At 40.3% G+C, this 22,143-nt stretch overlaps 1 long non-coding RNA gene across 5 annotated transcripts in view; it reads left to right on the top strand.

Annotated features, from left to right (window-relative positions):
* The window catches only part of LOC149143885 (uncharacterized), an 80,056-nt gene that overhangs the window by 31,547 nt on the left and 26,366 nt on the right, over window positions 1–22,143 (top strand). The gene's annotated exons all lie outside the window — the stretch shown is intronic.

Genomic DNA, 22,143 nt, shown 5'->3' on the forward strand with positions numbered 1-22,143 from the left:
TTGTATCCTGTTGTGGATCCTGCTGTGCGAGCCTCTTGCCACTTGGCTAAGACTCAATTTGTGATCCTGACTGAGGCTCCTCCTTGTTGGAAAATCAAGGTATTTGTAGATTAATATTGATTCTCCTTTACTTGATAATTAATTGTCATATTTGTTGGTATTTTATTAATTCCCCATAATTGGGGAAAACTCGAACAATCCACTTATAAAACCAAATCAAACTGAGACCTCCAAGACCCAAAGACCAAGACAACTTCCTCCATAAGATCCCCAAGTCAACCCTCCAATTTTGTCAAGATTGATCTTCAATAAGAATAGTTGATCTATCACAAGATGTCTTATCCACAAAGATACTTCATCCTTCCAGTGGCTTCCTTCTTATAGTTTGTTTAATCCTCTTCTAGCTCGCATATTACAGTGATTATGGCTTCGTACTTCATATATATATATATATATATATATATATATATATATATATATATATATATATATATATATATATATCTTTCTGGGGCTTGCAAGTCATCATAGAGATAGCCTTATTTAATAGCACATCTTAACTTCAGGAATTCACATTTTGTCCAGATCATATGTCACAAGAAATTCAAATCTTCTCACATCCCTTTAACACAAAGAAACTCACTCATTCTACCTCAAAAGACTCATATATATATCTCTGAACTTCCACGAAAAATTCCTTCCACAATGAGAGAGAACATGTGCCAATTTATAGTAGTTTGTCCAACGAAGGGGCGTGTCTCTTTGGGTAAGTCGACTTGATAGTCTGGAGGGCCGACTTGTCATCTTGGAGGACAATTTGACTCTTAACAAAAATTTCTTTCCTTTTTCTTACAAAGAGTCCAAATGGACTTTGACTCAACAAAAACCTAGAAGCATGAAGAACATGCTTTGCTAAAGAAATAATAATATAAATCTTTTTCTTCTTTTGCTTTTGTTTACAAGTACAAAGATAAATATGAAGACTAAACCTAGTTACTTTTCCAATACTCCTTGGGAGTGAGTAGCTCCTCCATCCTAGGTACTTCAACCTGCTCTCGCTCTAAGGACTCCCTCAGAGCTCTGGACTCCGTAAACCTCACATCCTGCTTGAGAACTGTCTTCTTGAGTCCTAGTAGATACACCCTGTATGCCTCAGTTGTCTCACTGTATCCCATGAAAATACCCTTTTTCGTTGTGGTCTCCAACGTCTTCCTGCTATCTTTGGGCACATGGTAGTAAACTTTTGTGCCAAAGTTATGGAAGTTTGAAACATTAGGCTTCTTGCATGTGAAATCTTCCTTCAGTGAAACTCATCCAAGAACCTTGTGTGGACTCCTGTTTTGCAAAAATACTATAGTGTTGCATGCCTTTGCCCACAAGAACATAGGCGGTCCCTATATGCATGAGCTCTCTCACTGTATCCCATGAAAATACCCTTTTCTACTGTGGGCTCCAACTTCTTCCTGCTATCTTTGGGCTCATGGTAGTAAACTTTTGTGCCAAAGATAAAGAAGTGTGAAACATTAGTCTTCTTGTCTTTGAAAGTGTCCTTCTGTGAAACTCGTGCAAGAACCCTGTGTGGACTCCTATTTTGCAGAAATACTGCAGTGTTGCATGCCTCTGCCCATAAGAACATAGGCAGTCCTTGATCATGCAACATGGCCTTGACTTCCCCAATAATATTGCAGTTCTTCCTCCCAGTCACCCCATTCTGCTAAGGGTTATGGGGTGCTATTAGCTCTCTCCTAATGCCCTCCTTAGCATGTATTCTCCACCGTTGTCACTCCTCATTGTCCTGATCTTCTTCCCAGTTTGGTTTCCGTTTTCTATCGAGGCCTTAAACTCCGTGAACTTGGTTAAGACCTCATCTTTCTTCTTCATAAAAAATATCAAAGTTTTCTGAGAATAATCATCAATGAAAGTAACATAATACTCTAGTCTCATAGGAGACGGAGAAGAGAAGGGCCTGCATACCTCTGAATGCATCAACTCGAAAATCCCTTTGGCTCTACTATCTCGGTCCTGAAAAGAAGTCTTGGCATACTTGCCAAGTTTGCACCCCTTACACACATCATGTTCATCAAAATTGCATGTTGGTAATCTTGTGGCAATCTGCTTGAAAAATCTTTGGCGCCCCATGATGCAAATGTCCCATGCGTCTGTGCTAATGTTCTCCAACATCTCTACTCTACTCATAACCTGCCTCGTTGCTCAAGGCTACACATGTCTCAACTTGCAACCTGTAAAGGTTCTTTACCCTCACACTTATCTACCTCACTACTCCAAAAGCTAAGTGTTGGAGGTATGCCTTACCTGTGTTGAAGATGACATCATAACTCTTGTCCTCAAGGGTAGATACTGAAACAAGGTTCTTCTTTAGTCTTGGAACACAGAGGACATCTTTGAGATGGAGAGGGCTCCCAGACTCCCTCTCAAAGCTGAGAGTACCAACTCCCCTAGATGCTTACTTGCCATCATCTCCTAACTCGATTAGAAACTGCATGTCCTTCTCCTTCAATTAGTTGTAATACTCTTTGTTCCCGGTCATCTGGAAGAAGGTTGCAAAATCATTATACCACGTGCTGCTCCCTATTGAGCTTTCCATGCAAGCTATCAATGAGAAATCTTTCTCAAATTGGGAAGCAAACCCATCTACCTCAGCTGATGTAGCCGCATGATTCTTACTGAACCTCTTATTCTGATTTGGACACTTAGTAGCACAATGCCCAAACTCATGGTAATGGAAGCACTTGATATTACTTAGATCCTTATTCTTCTTGCCCTTCTAATTGGACTCGGCCTTCCCTTTGCCTTTCTTATCGTTGGCTTTTCTTGCCAGGGCAAAGTTCTCCTTGTCCTCTGTCTTTGCTGATCTACCATCTCGGGTCCCTCTCTGAATCTCCTCCTGAATGCAGTCAATCCATAACCTTTCCCAATTGGGAAAATTCTCTCCTCCACTGACAACATCCTAGAAACCATACCAAGACTTGTGAAATCCTAGTAAAGTAAAACTCACAAGATCCTACTTAGGTATAGTGAAACCCACACAACCTACCTCATCTTGTACCTAAGTGAACTTCGTAAGATATGTGACAATGGGCTCTCCTTGTCTCATCCAGATACTCCTTAGCTTCTCCTTAAGAGAAAACTTCCTGGTATCACTGGTACTTCGATATAGATCTAAGATGGCTTTGAACATCTTAAAAGTTGTCTTCGTCTCATGGATATGAGGAACTATATGATATTTCAGCCCTTCTAGAATAATACTCTTGGCCTTGATATCATTATTAGTATGTTGGGTCAACTGTTGGGGATCTTGTGGTGGTGGTATATTCTTGACAAACTCTCCCACCCCATTATCCTCCAATACTATCATGATCCTCCCTTTCCAAGAGACGAAGTTAGAGGCTCCCTCTAAATAGTGGTCTGATCTCAATCCTTGGAACATTGTCCTGGTTACCTAGAGAGCTCTCCTTCACAATCTAGCGCTAGCCTTCTTGACTGATCTGCGTTGGTCACAAACTGATCTCAGTGCTGGTCTTTATACTGATCTCTACTTTGATACCATGTAGATTTTCCTTGAAATCTTGCAATTGCTATGACGACAAATCTGAAACTAATTCCGTTGCACCAAGACACATGATTTCTCTATGATAGATAAGCAATGGAATAAAATAAATATAGAGATAAAGAACACAGTCACATAATAACACAATATTTTTCTAGGGATCCCAATTGGGAAAACCATCTTTTTGCAGTAGATTTTCTTGAGAAAAATTTTGAGCAGTCAGATTTCTTTACAAGACAAATTGTTTGAATAGAGAACACAACTATTCTCTTTGCTAATACTTAGTTGAAACTCCTTGCAAGAGCCCTTGATCTAACTCCTCTCTCCTTGCATAATCTGGCTACTATTTCTTAGCATTGGAAATCCCTATTTCCTAGTGCAGATCTGAGCCCCTATTATTTAGGAATTTCTCCCTAAATCCTAACGCACATCACAAGGAAACTATCTCTCAACTTTGTCTGACATAAACTCGTGCTCAACAATATGATACAATGATGTGCCTTCATCCTCCTTTTAAGCCTTTCGACTCATGCTTTAACTGGCAAATTAATTTTTAGAACTTGGACTTGTGATTGAGTTGTTGACTGAGTCGAACTGACTCTTCTAACTCGTCCTTGCTTTAATTAGAAACTGAGACTCTCACGTGTTCTTTTTCCAAATATAAGCTCGCACTTGGAGAAACACAAACTGAGCCTCCAATTTCTTCGCATGAGTTAACTACTCCATGAACTCGTCCTTGAACTCATGCATGCTTAAGAAGGACCGATCAAGGTCTTTCTTGACTAAGGCACAAGTCAAGATGATCTTTCTCGCTACTATTTTCAACAAAAAAGTGTTGTCTTCTTTCTATTTAACTCCATTTAGCCATTTGCAAGATTAACTAGAAATTTGATGTTGTTTCTATGCACCGACATCCATCCTTTATCTATTGTAGGAACTTCCATCCTTAGATATAGCTGCATCTGTTGAAGCGACAAAAATTATAGTTGTTTTTGCTTTTAAATGTAAAATACACTATGTATTGTAAATAATATTTTATTAATAAGATGAATAGTACAAGCATGAATGAATGTTACAATGAGGGCCCACTTATATACCTAGGTAGGTGCCCATTCATGAATGGTCATGTCCTTAGGGACATGTCTTTTCATTAATTAATCATTAATTAACTACAATTATGATTTACTATTCTTTCATTTATATTTATTCTACTTCTATATAAATTATATTCGTAAAATTGCCCATTTCTTCAAAAGCTTTGTCCTCAAAGCTTTATCGTTGACAACTTTCTTCACCTTAATCGCTAACAAGTTCCTTCACTTTGCTCATGTCATTTTTGAGAAGTGTAACTGGTCACTGGTACCTCAACATGTATAATTTGTTGGTATTATTATTTTGGAACTAGTGTTTTTTTAGTTGTTTTAATTATATTGTTTATTTTTTATTTTTTAATATTATTTTTTGTATTGATTTTTTTCTTCTTCTTCTTCTATATATATATATATATATATATATATATATATATATATATATATATATATATATATATATATATATATAGATATATATGTTAATTATAACTATTATGTAATGAACTATAGTTTATAGTTATGTCAATTAATAAAAAGGGATGTGACCCGAAACGTAATTGTTGACTGGCCGAGAACACAAGAAAATGCGACAGTGATCGGGACAGATTGTTCGGCGGTGGATAACAAGAAAATCGGTGATGGGACTGTGGCAAACAAGATACACAAAAACAACATTGTCGGGAGGGACGACGTGGGAAAACACAGGCGGATAGTGAGCAGTTCTGGAACAGTGAGAGGAGACTGTACTTCGACAGAAATGTGAACGGTGGAAGTAGGAGGAGTAGACATCGAGGCAACAGGAAATGTGCGATGGGTGATGGTCGGGGTTGGCAGGGAACAGTAGCAGGGAGTCGGTAAACTGAAACATGAGAAACGACAGCCCCATACTCCCCATCTTTCATTGCAAGCTGTTCTGTAACCTTCTCAATTTCTTCAAGCTTTTCATTCTCTATGGTGGATTTAGATATTATTTTTTCATCCTCTTTATTGGAAACACTTCCATCATCGAGTCTAGCCCATAGCATTTTTTGTATTTGTAGTCTCTTTATAGATTCATCCAAGGCTCTTTCTAAGAATTGCCTCTTCCCAACGCCTAAAAATGGCCAACTTGAAATTTTATTCTTAAATTGATTTCTAGCTCCATGATCATCCCTTGCAGCAAAAATTGAGTCACTGCTTGCATTGCTTGCTCCAGAGGGAGAAGAAGACACCATGCAAGGTGAGCTTTTGCTATCCAGAATACCTTTTCGTGAAGATAATATCCTAGCCAATTTTTTCATATATCACAATTTCTTAAAGGGTGGAGACTTCTTATAGACATGCTTGAACCTTAGAACGATTCTCTGCTCTTTGGCTTCCATCTATTCCATCAGTTTTGAGAAATTTATTTCTTTATTTTCCTTATCAAGATATTGGGTTTCGGAAAATCTTTCAATATCTTTCTCATTGTTGTGTTGAACCTTCTCAATTTCAGATGGCAAATCCCAAGGCTATTTGGTTCATTTTTTTAGTTCTTCATATTAGTTGTATTGAACAACTCATGATCTAAATTAATGTCTGGCACCCCAAGGATATTAATAGGAAGACCTGTCAAAGCTCTGGCTTCAACACAAGTATCTTTCAGGACAATTTCTTCCATTGTTGTGTTTGTGAACCTCGAGTCTGTCCTTTCATGAAGCAATTTATTCTCAAGGGCTCTTGATTGTATGCAAAATTTTTGTTCTATTTTTGATGATTGTTTTGTCATTGGCATAAAGCTTTCCTTTACTATCTCATTATAAGGGCTTCGGGTGGCAATGTATCATCATCACATTTTATTTTCTCCCCTTCCTTATTATCCGCGGATTCATTTCTCCCCTTGGAACTCTTTGCGTTTGCATCTATCAACATCAACTATTTTTCCCTTCTTGTTCATCATCAAAATCAATAATCTTAACATCTTCATCATCTATAATTGTATTTGCATCCTCAGTTGTCATATACCCACTCTGATTGTCATTCATGTCATCTTGAGGAGATCCTAACTCAACATGTTCAACATCATTTCTTGGTTAGAACATTTTCCATTGTTAGTCCTGTTATCGCTCAAACTAGTAGGAGGTCTTAGAGGGATGCCTTCTAGGTCAAGAGCAACTATGAAGCTAAAGCCCACTGTCACCACAACTAAAGGTTCCTACTCTTTACGGACTTTCAATGATGGGATGAGACCCGATATATGGAGATTCACTTGTGAAGGATAGATCAAAATGGATATGAAGTGATTTTAAATGTCCCTTTCCTAAGAGAGACTCAAGAGTGGCACTTGCTTGCTTCTTAAGCAAGGTACAAGATTCTCTAGGATAAGGGGATGAGGATTTAACGGCTAGGTTTAGAGGATGTGATTTGCAAAGGAGCTTCCCAATCCTAAAATCCTTGTGGAACTTGGATTCCCGAGTTTTTCTTTTGAAGAATTAACTTTGATGAGGAATGGGACCACATAAGACCAAGTGAACCCAGGTTAGGTCAAGAGGAGGGGGTTTAGCAACTAATGATGAGCTTGACCTAAACAACGGAAAGAAGGGGATCGAAGAAATAATTTTCACTTAAATGTGCCAAAATGATCCCTATGAGGTACTAGCGTAGGGGAACTTAGAGCGAAAATCAGTCCCAAGGCTAGGGCTTGGGATATCCCACAATCCCATCGTCAGAATTTTCTCAAATTTGGAGGAGACCTAGGAGACACACCAGCGCAAAAGAGGCCAAGGGATCGAAGATTTTCCTTGGGTAGTTTGTTGGGAAAATGATGCCCTAAGTGACCTAATGGGGCTAGACCTAGAGAGAAGAAGGGAAGGTGAAGGAAAATGGTTTTAGGGTGACCACCTTATGGTAGACCAGTGCCTAATCCTTTGGGGAGATTGGAGTCAAGAAGAATAGTGAGAATGGACTTCATTTCTAGGTCAAAGAGGCTTCAAGGACAACTTCTCTTAGCCTTAGGGAAAGGGAGAGTGACCTTAAAGATTTATATTTCGTTTTGCAAAAAGAGATGGCTTGTCAAGATGAATTCAATGATAGAATTATCCCTAGGAGAATTTCGTTCAACATACATGGCCCATACATTGAGAGATGGCTATATAGAAACAATAATTCCACAATTTCGCAATAATGCATGCAACAATCAACCCTAGTATAGCGAAAATCCTATTATCAATGCATATGACAAGGTAAAAAAAGAATAGCATTAAATTTGTACTTACATGTAAGAGAATATATCCAACCATCAACAAATTTGCCAATCAAGAAGCTCCAAGACAAGAGAAGATAATCCAAACATCAAAATTCATTCCATGTTCCAAAATTTCGTTCAGCAAGAAGGAATAGCAAAAATATCTAAAGAGATCATAAGTCCAAAACCAAGTGATGATCCGAAAATGAACTCTCATCACTTGTATTTATAAACTTCCAAGGAGTTTTATTTAGCTAATTAGGCCTACATTAGCCCCTAAAATAAAATAATGTGCAAAATAACTAACTTTTGGTGACAAACCCACCAAACTAGCTCATAAACAAAAGAATAAGCCTCTTAAGAGGTCAAATGATCAATAATACATGTCGTTGGGCCTTCTAAGAAGCCTGATGAAGTCCATAAGTGCCATAATGATGAATAGGACTCCCAAAAGTAGTGGACAAGGGGTTGGCCCCTTGTTCTCCAAATAATAAACCTGTGGTGCTCCCAATGGGTGTGGGGGCACACAAGTAACCTCATGGGTCTCCAAGTAGATCGAAGATGCTTGCAGACCATTTGTAAGGGCTTAGATGATGGTGTAAGTGATGCCACATCAGCATACAAGTCCTAGGTCATCTGCCAAGTGCATGGTACAACTGTGGGGTCGACTGGGCATGGTGAACCAGGTGCATCTTCCTTGTCCAATAGGTGAATCTCGAGCAATATCTGAACATCCCTGGGGATCCATGGAATGTTGTCTACTGATGTTGAGGCCCATGGCTCTGTACACACACTCTACATGTGCCAATGTAGCCCTCTGGAAGGTTAGGACCCCGTATAGAGAGACCAAACTTAAAAATGGAGACCATCTACAATCCTGCATAAGATACAATGCGTCCCCACACCTTCCAGCATATCAAGTCATTAAAGTAATCAAGTAAAAGAGTTTACAAATCATGGACAATAAGTGGGCACTTCATAATGTCATGTTCTTCCATAGTGGGTTTTGGCATGTGCCAATGTCTCCAAGCTCCAAAAGGGGTTAACCAATCATCCTATTAGGTGGTTTCTACTTCTAAAGGGGGTGATATGTTCATGGTACATCCATCAAATGGTGGTGGCATGTGATATAATGATGGAATGGAGTAGGGGACAAAGGGGAACAACCTGGGTCACATCCCATGGCACAAGGGTAGCTAATAAAAGGGAAGCCCACACTTGGGTAAATAATGTATAGGAGGGAGCAATCGTGGTACATGAGTTACCCCAAACTTGATTTTTTCACCTTTCTTAAAATGCCTTTTTCCTTTTGTGATTTTCTTTGGTTCACTGCTCGGGGCTCAAAGGGATGAGATCATGATGTGAAAAGTATAGCAGTGGATACCCCCTTTTTCGCGGGGAAATTCATTGCTCACCAGGGGTTGGGACAATCATGGGTTCTTGAATGTTAAAGGAGACTCATCAAGGGCCTCTAGGAACCAAGGTGATGGCCATGGAAGGGGGAGGGCTCATGTAATGGCTTTTGCTAACGTGCTAAATGTGTTTACCTCTACCATCTTTTGCATTCTGTGGTACAATTTCCTGTTGGATTTGGCCAATTATGCTTTTTCTTTTCTTTTCAGTTGCATCAACCTCCAAGGCATCGTTCCAGGCCTGACCCAAGATGTGGGGCAAGGGGAGGGGGTAGCTGACCCTATGTGGACCTAGTGGAGAAATGTGGACCCAGGTGGGAGAAGTGATGTAAGGGAGTATAATAAGTGGAATGGGAGTAATATGTGTGAATCGGGGAGCGGGACCGTGCATCTCAGGGTTTCCCATGAAATACCATCCCAAAAGCCCAAAGGTTAGTAAAAGAGATCCCATGGGACTAGGGTTCAAGGTTAACACCCCAAAAGAGATCTAGGGGACAAGGGCACATACCTAGTCCACTCTTTCCGCCAAATCCCCCCATTAATTCATGCCCAATAATCTCCACAATAAGCAAACTAAAGTACTCAATTACCAAATGACAAGACATACAATCATGACAAATGGGTGAGGGACCACATGGTTGGCTCAGGTGGCGGAGAAATGGTACAATGAGCTAGTTGGGGCTGCAAGGGGCTGCTAGTTGCCGACTAAGGACCATCATGGAGAAATTTTTTATCCTATGGATATCACCCACAATATGGTGGGTAACATCTGGCTCCAACTGGGACATGATCTCTCGAAGAGTTGGCGAAGTTGCTCAAACGAGAGGTTATGAGAACATTAACAATCTCTTGGTCACTACAAACTTGTTTCCTGCACATATCAAAGACTAAAACCATGAGAAATGTCATATGATGTTAGTTCTAATGCAAAAATAAGCATGCAATGCATCCTACCGTAACATGCTTATAGTAAGAGAAATACTAAGTATAGTCATAAAGCCAATGTAACCAACATACAATCATGTCACTATACATATGCCTGCTAGTATGATTACTCATGAAACAAAACCCTAAGTGAATGTGAACACAATCACATGGAGGGTGAAGTGGGTGGGAGTGGGAAAACATGATCTCCATTTGATGTAAAACGAAGCCATAAGAGAAGGGGAATAGGTCAATCTAGAAGTGCGGGGATTTCCCTCTAAGCACACAATGATGGAATGAAAGACCACTCTTAAGAACTCCCTATCACAATCATTGCTTATAATATTACGCTTTGTAGATGCCACAAGGCCATGATGAGAGGGGAATGAAAGGTGAGGGACAAAAGAAGTGCAACAAATAGGTTTCCCATGGTGATGGTCACATTGGAGAGGGGAGGTTGCAGAGAGATCATAATCATGAGGATGAGTCAAAGGAGACAAAACATATTCAATGAAGGGGTTTTCCTTGACACCATATTCAGGAGGGAGAAAGGCTCACGGTCACTTGGTGAGATCATATGAAAAGGGGCAAGGGATTCACTAGAGGAAGACTTGAGATGATGAACAAGAGGGAAAGGCAAAGGGAAGGGTGAATTGCCATATTCAATGAGTTTTCCTTACCCAAAATCATAACCAAAAGGCTCAAGTGATTTGAATATATAATCATAAGGAGGATAGGTAGGAGCCTCATTGCTTTCCTCATTATAAGCATCAAAGATTGGGTTTTCCTTAAAAGGAGAATAGATTAATTCCAACTGTCCCTTTTCATGCAAGGGAAAATAATAATTCTCCTTCCCAAGGGTATCGATGAATATGTCATCACAAGTAATGCTTGGGGTAAAGGGAAAACCAATATCAACATCATCCTCTTTGTCGATATCATAAATGGGAGCACAATCAAATTGAGGCCCAACGATTTCCCATTTCTCCTTTTCAACGCGGAAATAATCTCCAATGTCATCTTCCAAGGTGTTAGCACTCTGTGATTTCCCTAGGCTGGGAAAGGAATCCTAGAGGTAACCACAAACCACTTCTAGGTCAAAATCTAGCCCTTCTGACCTGGAGATGGCTCTCTCACTTAGGTCACTCAACAAATAGGATATTAGGCTAGGTAATAGGCTCAACAAAGTTTGATTTTTTAAAGGTCTGTTGATGAGAAAAGTGGCAGATCCATTGGGCATGGAGTCATCACAAATCTGATTTTGTCCAGTGAGATGATGGAAAAGAGAGGGTTCCTTCACAGGGGCAAGGTAGGCAGCTTTGGTGGTGGGTTTATATCAAATTTCTGAAGGAGGTGAATGTATAAAAGGTGAAAAACTAACACATTAGAGCATCAAATCATGGATGAATTCTGAAGTGTTGTTTTAGCTGAAAACATTGATAACTTAGAAAACTAAAACAGAGCATTCATTTAAGATGAATTCTGAATTAATCATTTGGTTTTCCAAGCAAGAAGATGTACATAAAAGAGATGTAGACACATAAAGAAAGCTTACAAGACTAAAAGAGCACAAAACCACCAAATTTCTGACTCATGAATCCCTGCAATTTTCTCCTTTGCATTTTCATCCATTCACTGGAAAAAGTCTTCAAAAATATATAGTGCGCAAAGAGTTTCTTCTCTAGTCTGATCAACAACCCCATTACAATGCTTTAAATATCTCTATATACATCATTAGATTCATTCTCCCACTCTAGGCTCTAGGTGGTCCAATTCATTGACAATAACAAAAAAAAATCAAAATTTAGCTCATATGCTTACAACTAGGAGTAGTTTCTCACCTACTACCAATCACAACTTAATACATCATTGACTTGGAATATTTGTAATTAAGCCTTAACTACATCTCCTAAGACAATATGCCACCTATCCATAATGATCTAACTAATTCTAGGAGCCAAAATTCGAATTTTGAAGCAAATTTGAGCTGGCTGTCCAGACTTGCAAAACATTGAAGTGGACTTTATGCTCTGTATTGTTGCAGCGCCTTTCTGACCAAACAAAGCAAATGGGTAGGCTCCAAATACTCCTGGGATGGTGAGGAACCTCCTAAACAAGATTCAAAACTGCTGCAAGCATCCCATTGACCTGTTCCCTATTTTTGCAGCACACTGTCTATTTTCACTGAATTTATGAAAAAATAGGGGTTAAAAACTAGCTCATATCTCCTAAATCCTGATAGATGTTACAAAACAAAAGGAGGTTTTTGTAGATGAGAGTGTTCTTAAGAGAAACCTCTTTCGGTTTCCAAAAATTCTTCCCCAGCTCTTCACAATCCACACCTAAACATCATAACTAAAACAAGAAATGGCAGAACCTGAAACATGGGCTCTAAAGATGCATTTGCATTTTTCAATCTATAACACCTGTGCAGAAACTGAAGGAGGGTTTTGTTCTTTGGCCCGTTCTTGGAAAAAAACTCTTTCAGTTTTCTGAAATTAGTTTCCATTTGATCAGAAAACTCTTTTGAAAATGATGACAAAAACAGTAAAAAACGCAGCAAACCGTCAACTTTCGTGGCGACTCCAAAACTGAGCATATGGTGGCCTTTCCTTAATGTGAAATGTTGAAAACTTGAATGTAGATGCTGCAATATTCATATAACGCCCATAATAACAACAAAAACTCTCAGCTTCACTACCCCATCAGTGTCAAAATTTACATAAATAGTCTAACAAGCCTGCTTGCTACGTTTTTGCCAAATTCATCAAAATTTACTTTTTCTGAGCTCTTGAGCCAACAAACAAAGTTTTAGAGCTGAGTTGGGCTTTCCTGATGGAGATTCACCTTTGTACTAGCCTTTGCAAGTATGTCTAACTTACCTCTCTTCCTCTTTCTTCTTGACAGCTTGACCTCAATGAGCTTTTGCTTTACCAATATGAGCCTTCTTTTTAGCACCAAGTTTTTCACATACAGATTTTTCACTTGCCTATGCAAGTGAAAATTCCACTTCAGCTTGTTCTTAGCCTTTTGAAAAGTAGGAAAAACAGTTTCCACCTCTTTAAATTTTTTTATCTTGTCTCTTCTATCCTTTCTCTGCAAGCTGATCTACCTGCATTTGGAAATCCTCAAGCTGCTCAAATAATTTTTCATATGCTTTGTCTTCATCAAATGCTGCCTTCTGTTCAGGTTGAAAAGTCTCTTCTACCTGCACTTGCATCTTGGCAGCAAAGCTAGTTCTAGGTCTCCTTGGCTACTCAACTACCTCTTTTAACTCTTCAACATCAATGATCATTTTACCTTTTCCTTTAGCAACATATGCCAATGCTTCCTTTGGTGGCTCTGCTTCACTAGGCTGAACAATTTCCTGTGGTATTTTGTGCCTAAGTTCCCTATTCTCTTGCTGTAAGTATGCTATTGTCACGTGGGCCTTGTCCAACTGATCTTGTAACTCTTTGATTTTCTGATTTCTTTCATTAATTTATCCTTCCTTTTATGTGTTTTTTGTCTTCTGGGGTTGACATAGTTTTCCTTTCTAGCAGCAGTGAATAGCTTTGGGATATGAGCAATTGATTATCAAATGAAGTGTTATGAGATTTAAAATCCTTGATGATGCCTTGAGACAAGGAGAAATTCAATTACACAACAAGCTTAAACAACATAGCTATCCTCAGACAAACCCCACAAAATTTGTAACCTAGCAACTATTGGCAAAAAGTTTAATAAAAAGACATTCGTAGCGCAAAACATCAGAAATGCAGTGCCAAGGGAAATTGAGTTTTTTAAGCAGCTTCAAGCATAAACATTTGGGTTAGCAGCTCTGATTTGATTTTAAAACCAAGGTACCATTTGCATGCAGAGGTTCATACAACAAAAAGGTGAAATGGCAGTGACAAACAAGAAATAAAATGCACTGTGTGGATTTGCATCAAATTAGGAGAAAATGCAGTGCAAGGAAAACACATTGATGATAAAATTTCCACTTTTGCAGGTCTTGATGAATTCTCCTAGCTTCTATGTGCAAGTTGAGGGTTGATTTAAAACTAAGGAACAAAGAAAACCCTGAGTTTGCACCTGTAAAGAGAGTTTTAACACCAACATGCAAGAATGGTAGCGCTGTCTAAACTCACAGCGCTCCTGCCTTTCTTTCGCAGCAACCAAATCAACTGAACCAAAGCCCGCGATGAAGATGGTGAAAAACAAAGCGTTGTGGGATGAAGACAACAACTCAATTTATCATGCAGAATAACCTGGAGCGGGCAAGAAAGCGTTGATCACGATTTTGGATGGGTAATCATGAATTCAGAGCGATTTCTGAAATTGCTGCACATGGGGAAGACGGAAGGACTGTCCTTCTGACCATTACCTTCTTGTTGACATCATGACCTGCTGTTGGAAAGACATTTAAACTGACTCATCACAACTTGCAACTCTGTGCCCAATCCCTTGTCATGATTTTTTGATGCAGGCTTGATTTCCAAACTTAGGTGACTAAACTATGATAACCAAAGTTTGATGACTAATTCTCTCATGAGATGACCTAGACTCTCTTATAATGACAAATGATCCCTCATGATTGCGAATTCAAATCATGACTTCTTATGACCTTACAATTTCGAATTATGGTAAAAAGACTCTTTTTTAAGCTCAAAATATTCAGAATGACACTTTGACAAATTTGACTTCTTTGTACAATAAACCCCTTTAGACCATGACACTCATGAAACCAAGACTAATAATTGCAAAAATGACCTCAAATGAAATAGTAAGACAAAAGTGTTTGGGATTCCTATATTATAGGACCCTAACACAAGGAGCTCATGGGATCACCTTCCTCAAGGTTCTCAAAAGGACAGTTATCAGGAGTAATACCCTCAAGAAAGGTAAGGTCAGGCTTGCTCATCTTGCAGACCTGTGCTCTCAAAATCATCCTGCTCATCTTGCAGACCTGTTGACGGTGTTGGATATGCCAACATTTAGGGGATCTCCCCGATATGAGGTCCCAATTAGACCTCACACCATTTAGTGGAGTCCCATTCGGTATAATGGCTTGGTTGCCAAATACTTAGAGATTTGCCTCGGCTCTAACTGTTAGCACATGAGAGTGTTGCAATGGTATCTCCAAAAAGCAAGGTGAGTGTGCTTGGTGAGTGTGTAACGTAAATATGTCTAGGTTCTCTTACTGCAAAAGGGGGGAGAAAAGTGAGCCTCTAAGTGAGAGGTAATAGTACCACCTAGGAAGAGACACACATGAACCAGGAAGACCTGTCCAACATCCAACAGAATAGTCCACAGCAGATGCGACAATCGTTACAACCAAAGAACATGGAAAGGTTCGTTTACCATCCAGCAGAATAGTCCACAGCGGATGTGACGGTCGTTATAACCAATGAGTAAAGAAAGCTCCGTCAAGTATCTTGCAGAATAGTCCATAAGGATGAGACAACAGTGACAACCATTACAACACATTCCCAACAAGATAAGCATTAAAACAACCGAAATAGTTCAACTATCTTAGTACATGTGAAAACAAACATGAAATATAAATGCTCACAGAATAGTCTTACAAACATCCATAAATCATGCATGGAAACGTGCTGGCCTGAAAAGGCTTCTATATTAAGCAAAAGTTCCAAGACACATTTACATCATACATCACTAGCCCCAGTAGTGGGACATTGGTGCCACTCCTTGCTCCTCAAAGAATTGACTGAAACTCTCTATGCTTTGGGCAGGGGCCAAGGTTAAAAGTCCTTTGCTCATACAATGAGGGGATATATATAACAAAGGGGTGATGCTTGACCCTTGTGACTCTTTGACTACCCTCATGACTGTTCAAATTCCTATGACTTTTCATCTGACATGACTCTTCATATTCATGTGTGTTCGTTGGACTTCCACTTTACATTACATTTGATTTACAATAGACATGGCTCATAATAGTGATGTGGCCTTTGATAACTCAAGACATGACTTGACATGACATTGCTGATATGGACTAGCTTGCTGAGGTGGCAATGTCAAGCCGTTGTTGCTGCTGAGTGGTATATCTGTTCTTGGATGTGCTTTCTCTTCTATTCTGCATAGCTTAATGATGCAAAGTCTTCAATGATCTTTGGTCTTGACAGGTGGTTGCATGCATGTGTTTTCTTTGCTTGTTCTTGATAAGCTTATTTGTTCGTCTAGCTGTAAGTGAGTCTTCAAGCACGTTTCCTCTTTCTTCTCCTTCTTCATCATCTCGCCATGATCTAACAGTGTACGTGTTCCTGCAATTCACTCATGACGGGACGACATCAAATCCAAAAACTCCCTAGTCTAAGATGATGCATTGTTATCCGTGGACTGAGCTCGGGACAGGTGACAGACTGGAAAGAGGGCCTAGTAACTGTGCATTGCGCAGTTCCAGGTGACAGGGAGAGAGGATAGTCACTAAGACTGCGCAGAGCACAGCTCAAGTTTGGCTAAGGAACTTCTGAGCATAGTCCTCATTAAGGGGAAAAATTGCGCAGGGGCCACTGGAAGATAGGATTGCATAGTTGAGACAGTCAATGGCTAATGCAGGATGGGACCTTGGGAGGCAGGTTTGTTCAGGAGAGTTATCAGGAGTAATACCCTCAAGAAAGGTAAGGTCAGTCTTGCTCATCTTGCGGACCTGTGCTCTCAAAATCATCCTGCTCATCTTGCGGACCTGTTGATGGTGTTGGATATGCCAACATTCAGGGGATCTCCCTGATATTAGGTGCAAATTAGACCTCACACCATTTAGTGGAGTCCCATTCAGTATAATGGCCTGGTTGCCAAATACTTAGAGATTTGCCTCGGCTCTAACTGTCAGCACATGAGAGTGTTGCAATGGTATCTCCAAAAAGCAAGGTGAGTGTGCTTGGTGAGTGTGTAACGTAAATGTGTCTAGGTTCTCTTACTGCAAAAGGGGGGATAAAAGTGAGCCTCTAAGTAAGAGGTAATAGTACCACCCAGGAAGAGACACACCTGAACCAGGAAGACTTCTCCAACATCCAACAGAATAGTCCACAGCGGATGCGACAGTCGTTACAACCAAAGAACATGGAAAGGTCTATCTACTATCCAGCAGAATAGTCCACAGCGGATGTGACGGTCGTTATAACCAATGAGTAAAGAAAGCTTTGTCAAGTATCCTGTAGAATAGTCCATAAGGATGAGACAACAGTGACAACCATTACACCACATTCCCAACAAGATAAGCATTAAAACAACTGAAATAGTTCAACTATCTTAGTACATGTGAAAACAAACATGAAATATAAATGCTCACAGAATAGTCTTACAAACATCCATAAATCATGCATGAAAATATGCTGGCTTGAAAAGGCTTTTGTATTAAGCAAAAGTTCCAAGACACATTTACATCATACATCACTAGCTCCAATAGTAGGACATTGGAGCCACTCCTTGCTCCTCAAAGAATTGATTGAAACTCTCTATGCTTTGCGAGAGGAGCCAAGGTGAAAAGTCCTTTGCTCATACAATGAGGGGGTATATATAACCAAGGGGTGATGCTTGACCCTTATGACTCTTTGACTACCCTCATGACTGTTCAACTTCCTATGACTTTTCAACTGACATGACTCTTCATATTCATGTGTGTCCATTGGACTTCCACTTTACATTACATTTGATTTACAATAGACATGGCTCATAATAGTGATGTGGCCTTTGAAAACTCATGACATGACTTGACATGACATTGCTGACATGGACTAGCTTGCTAAGGTGGCAATGTCAAGCCGTTGTTGTTGTTGAGTGATAGATGTGTTCTTGGATGTGCTTTCTCTTCTCCTCTGCATAACTTGATGATGCGAGGTCTTCAATGATCTTTGGTCTTGAGAGGTGGTTGCATGCATGTGTTCTCTTTGCTTGTTCTTGATAAGCTTCTTTGTTCATCCAACGATAAGTGAGTCTTCAAACATGTTTCCTCTTTCTTCTCCTTCTTCATCATCTCGCCATGATCTAACAATGTAGCTGTTCCTACAATTCACTCATGACGGGACGACATGAAATCCAAAAACTCCCTAATCTAAGATGATGCATTGTTATCCGTGGATTGAGCTCAGGATAGGCGACAAATTGGAAAGAGGGCCCAATAAATATGCATTGCGCAGTTCCAGGTGACAGGGAGAGAGGCTAGTCATTGAGACTACGCGGAGTGCAGCTCAAGTTTGGCTGAGGAACTTCTGAGCATAGTCCTCACTAAGGGGAAAAATTGCGTAGGGGCCACTAGAAGATAGGATTGCATAGTTGAGACAGTCAGTGGCTGATGCAGGATGGGACCTTGGGAGGAAAGTCTACGCATTCCAGAGGTAAGGCAAGACTGGGCAGCAGAGAGGCCTGGAGGATAGATCTACGCAGTTCTTGAGATCAGTGAGTCCCAACCGAGGGACACTTCTGCACAGTTTTGGGAGGCAAGGCCGGCTAGGTTCATCCATAAATCATGCATGGAAACGTGCTGGCTTGAAAAGGCTTCTGTATTAAGCAAAAGTTCCAACACACATTTACATCATACATCACTAGCTCCAGTAGTGGGACATTGGAGCCACTCCTTGCTCCTCAAAGAATTGATTGAAACTCTCTATGCTTTGCAGGAGGAGCCAAGGTGAAAAGTCCTTTTCTCATACAATGAGGGGGTATATATAACAAAGGGGTGATGCTTGACCCTTGTGACTCTTTGACTACCCTCATGACTGTTCAACTTCCTATGACTTTTCAACTGACATGACTCTTCATATTCATGTGTGTCCATTGGACTTCCACTTTACATTACATTTGATTTACAATAGACATGGCTCATAATAGTGATGTGGCCTTTGAAAACTCATGACACGACTTGACATGACACTGTTGACATGGACTAGCTTGCTGAGGTGGCAATGTCAATCCACTGTTGCTGTCGAATGGTAGATGTGTTCATGGATGTGCTTTCTCTTCTCCTCTGCATAACTTGATGATGCGGGGTCTTTAATGATCTTTGGTCTTGAGAGGTGGTTGCATGCATGTCTTCTCTTTGCTTGTTCTTGATAAGCTTCTTTGTCCGTCCAGCTATAAGTGAGTCTTCAAGCATGTTTCCTCTTTCTTCTCCTTCTTCATCATCTCGCCATGATCTAACAATGTACTTGTTCCTGCAATTCACTCATGACGGGACGACATCAAATCCAAGAACTCCATAGTCTAAGATGATGCATTGTTATCCGTGGATTGAGCTTGGGATAGGTGACAAACTGGAAAGAGGGCCTAGTAAATATGCATTGTGCAGTTCCAGGTGATAGGGAGAGAGGCTGGTCACTGAGACTGCGTAGAGCGTAGCTCAGGCTTGGCTGAGGAACTTCTAAGCACAATCCTCACTGAGGGGAAAATTGCGCAGGGGCCACTAGAAGATAGGATTGCGCAGTTGAGACAGTTAGTGGCTGATGTAGGTTGAGACCTTGGGAGGCAGGTCTGTGTAGTTTTTAGAGGCAAGGCATGACTGGGAAGCAGTGAGGCCTGGAGGATAGATCTACGCTGTTCTTGAGATCAGTGAGTCCCGACTGAGGGAGGACACTGGGGGACAATTCTGCGCAGTTCTAGGAGGCAAGGCATGCTAGGTTCTCTGCGCATCGTGGGGTTCTAGCATGCAAAGGGGGAAGCTTGAGGATTGATCTTGTGAAGTGCGCAGTTTAGGTTAGGCTAGGAGGAGTTATTGCGTAGTTCTGGGGATGAAGGGAGGCTACTCAGCTTTGGAATTGCGCAGTGCAACTGCCATAGGGGACAGTGACTGCACACTGCGCAGTTCCAGGCAGCAAGGTTGCATCACTGAGGGCTGAGACTGTGCAGTGCACAGTTCAGTTGGGGTCCGGTGAAACTGAGTTGCCTAGTGGGGAGGATTTTTAGAGAAATGGTTGAGTGCGGGAGGAAAGTGAACTTGTGAGGAACTTGAAATTGTGATCACACACTTAGCATACTTCGACGACATGGCAACATAGACCATTGGAATAACAAGACAAAGCATTACCCTTTGTGTGACTATTCTAAAACAAAAAGCGACACTTGAGATAGACTTTAGGAAGACCGTGACGATACTTGTGCGGTGGTGCTTAAAACTTTGTGTATGAGTGTGACAAATGTTTACATAGCTAGGACAACTCAAAAACACAAATACCAAGCTTCAAAACCACCAGAAAAGGTTCACAAGCATGATAAACAATCAAACATGCCAAAAGACGATAGTTGATCAAACAAGCAAAAGGGGTGAAAAGACTCTAAGAAAGCTCAAGAAATGAGGTCAAGTGTTTGCAACAATAAAGGGAAAGACCAAGGAAGGCTTTGAAATTTGAGTGGAAGCCAAAATTTTGGAGGGTTCTGCAGCCGCTACAACAGGACCCAATGAGGACTCATCTTTTTGCTCATTCAGAGATCCTCAAGGTTATCTTCATCTTGGTTGGTTGACAAGCGGGACCTCTCTTCTCTTGAAGAAAAATGGCTAAGGTATTTGTTACATGATTTTGGTAATATGCTTCTTGGAGAGCGCTAGTAGGGTTCTCTTTATATTCACATTTCATCTTATGAAGCTTTACCTCTTCTTCGTGCAAAAGGAAAATACTTCACTAGAAATATATTCCCTTACACGACCTACGACCTACTATATTCATCCATTCTTTCTTGCGTGATTTGGAGGCTTACAGGATCCAACTCTTCCTCATCCTCAGAGGAGATATTCCCTTTCCCATTGTCATTATCTTCCAATTCTATAACCGATGCTTTCATCCTCACTTGGACTTGAGCTCTCTTCAATGTCAGCCAATTGAATACCCTTTGGTTGACTATAACATTTGTTATTGATTAGGTCAGTTAGAATATTCAATGCATAAGCAAGGCGAGCTAGGTCAAAGATGAGACTAGGATCCCTCTCATAGAAATCCTTGAACATGTTGAGTTGTACTTGTTGTGATCTATAAAACCTGAGCATGAGTTCCATATCTATACTTTCCAATATATTTTGATAAGATTCTGCATATTTATCCCCATTCTTTCCCAGTTCTTGAATGTCTTCGTCAATGAGTTTTGCAAATGTAGGACCAAGATAATCTCTCTTTTATGATAGTTCATCTTCTACGATTTTACATATTAGGATTAAAATGGAGTCACTAGTGTGAATTAAAGTGCCTTAAGAGATGCTTGAATCACCCCACAGATACAAACTTTGAAGTTTAATGAATAACTAGGGCTTCGTTCTTCCAATGAAGTCGCCAATAATGATATGTCAATATGTCGTATGGGGAACAAAACACACGTTTCGTGTCCCCAACAACGACGCCAAAATGTTACTGCTCAAACTAGCAGGGGGTCGTAGAGGGGCGCCTGCTAGGTCAAGAGCAACAATGAAGCTAAATCCCACGGTCACCACAACTAAAGCTTCCTACTTTTTACGAACTTTCACCGATGGGAGGAGACCCGGTATATGGAGAATCACTTGTGAATGATAGATCAAAATGGATATGAAGTGATTTTAAATGACCCTTTCCTAAGAGAGACTCAAGAGTGGGACTTGCTTGCTTCTTAAGCAAGGTACAAGATTCTCTAGGATAAGGGGATGAGGATTTAAGGGCTAGGTTTAGAGGATGTGATTTGCAAAGGAGCTTCCCAATCCCTAAAATCCTTGTGGAACTTGTATTCCCGAGTTGTTTTTGAAGAATTAACTTTGATGAGGAATGGGACCACACATGACCAACTGGACCCAGGTTAGGTCAAGAGGAGGGGGTTTAGCAACCAATGATGAGCTTGACCTAAACAAGGAAGAGAAGGGGATCAAAGAAAGAATTTTCACTTAAAGGTGCCAAAATGATCCCTATGAGGTACTAGCCTAAGGGAACCTAGAGCGAAAATCAGTCTCAAGGCTAGGGCTTGGGATATCTCACAATCCCATCGTCAGAATTT

The sequence above is a fragment of the Pinus tabuliformis genome, chromosome X (genome assembly GCF_031772625.1).
Source record: "Pinus tabuliformis cultivar Carrire ecotype Pingquan chromosome X, CPIR1, whole genome shotgun sequence".
Taxonomy (NCBI): Eukaryota; Viridiplantae; Streptophyta; class Pinopsida; order Pinales; family Pinaceae; genus Pinus; species Pinus tabuliformis.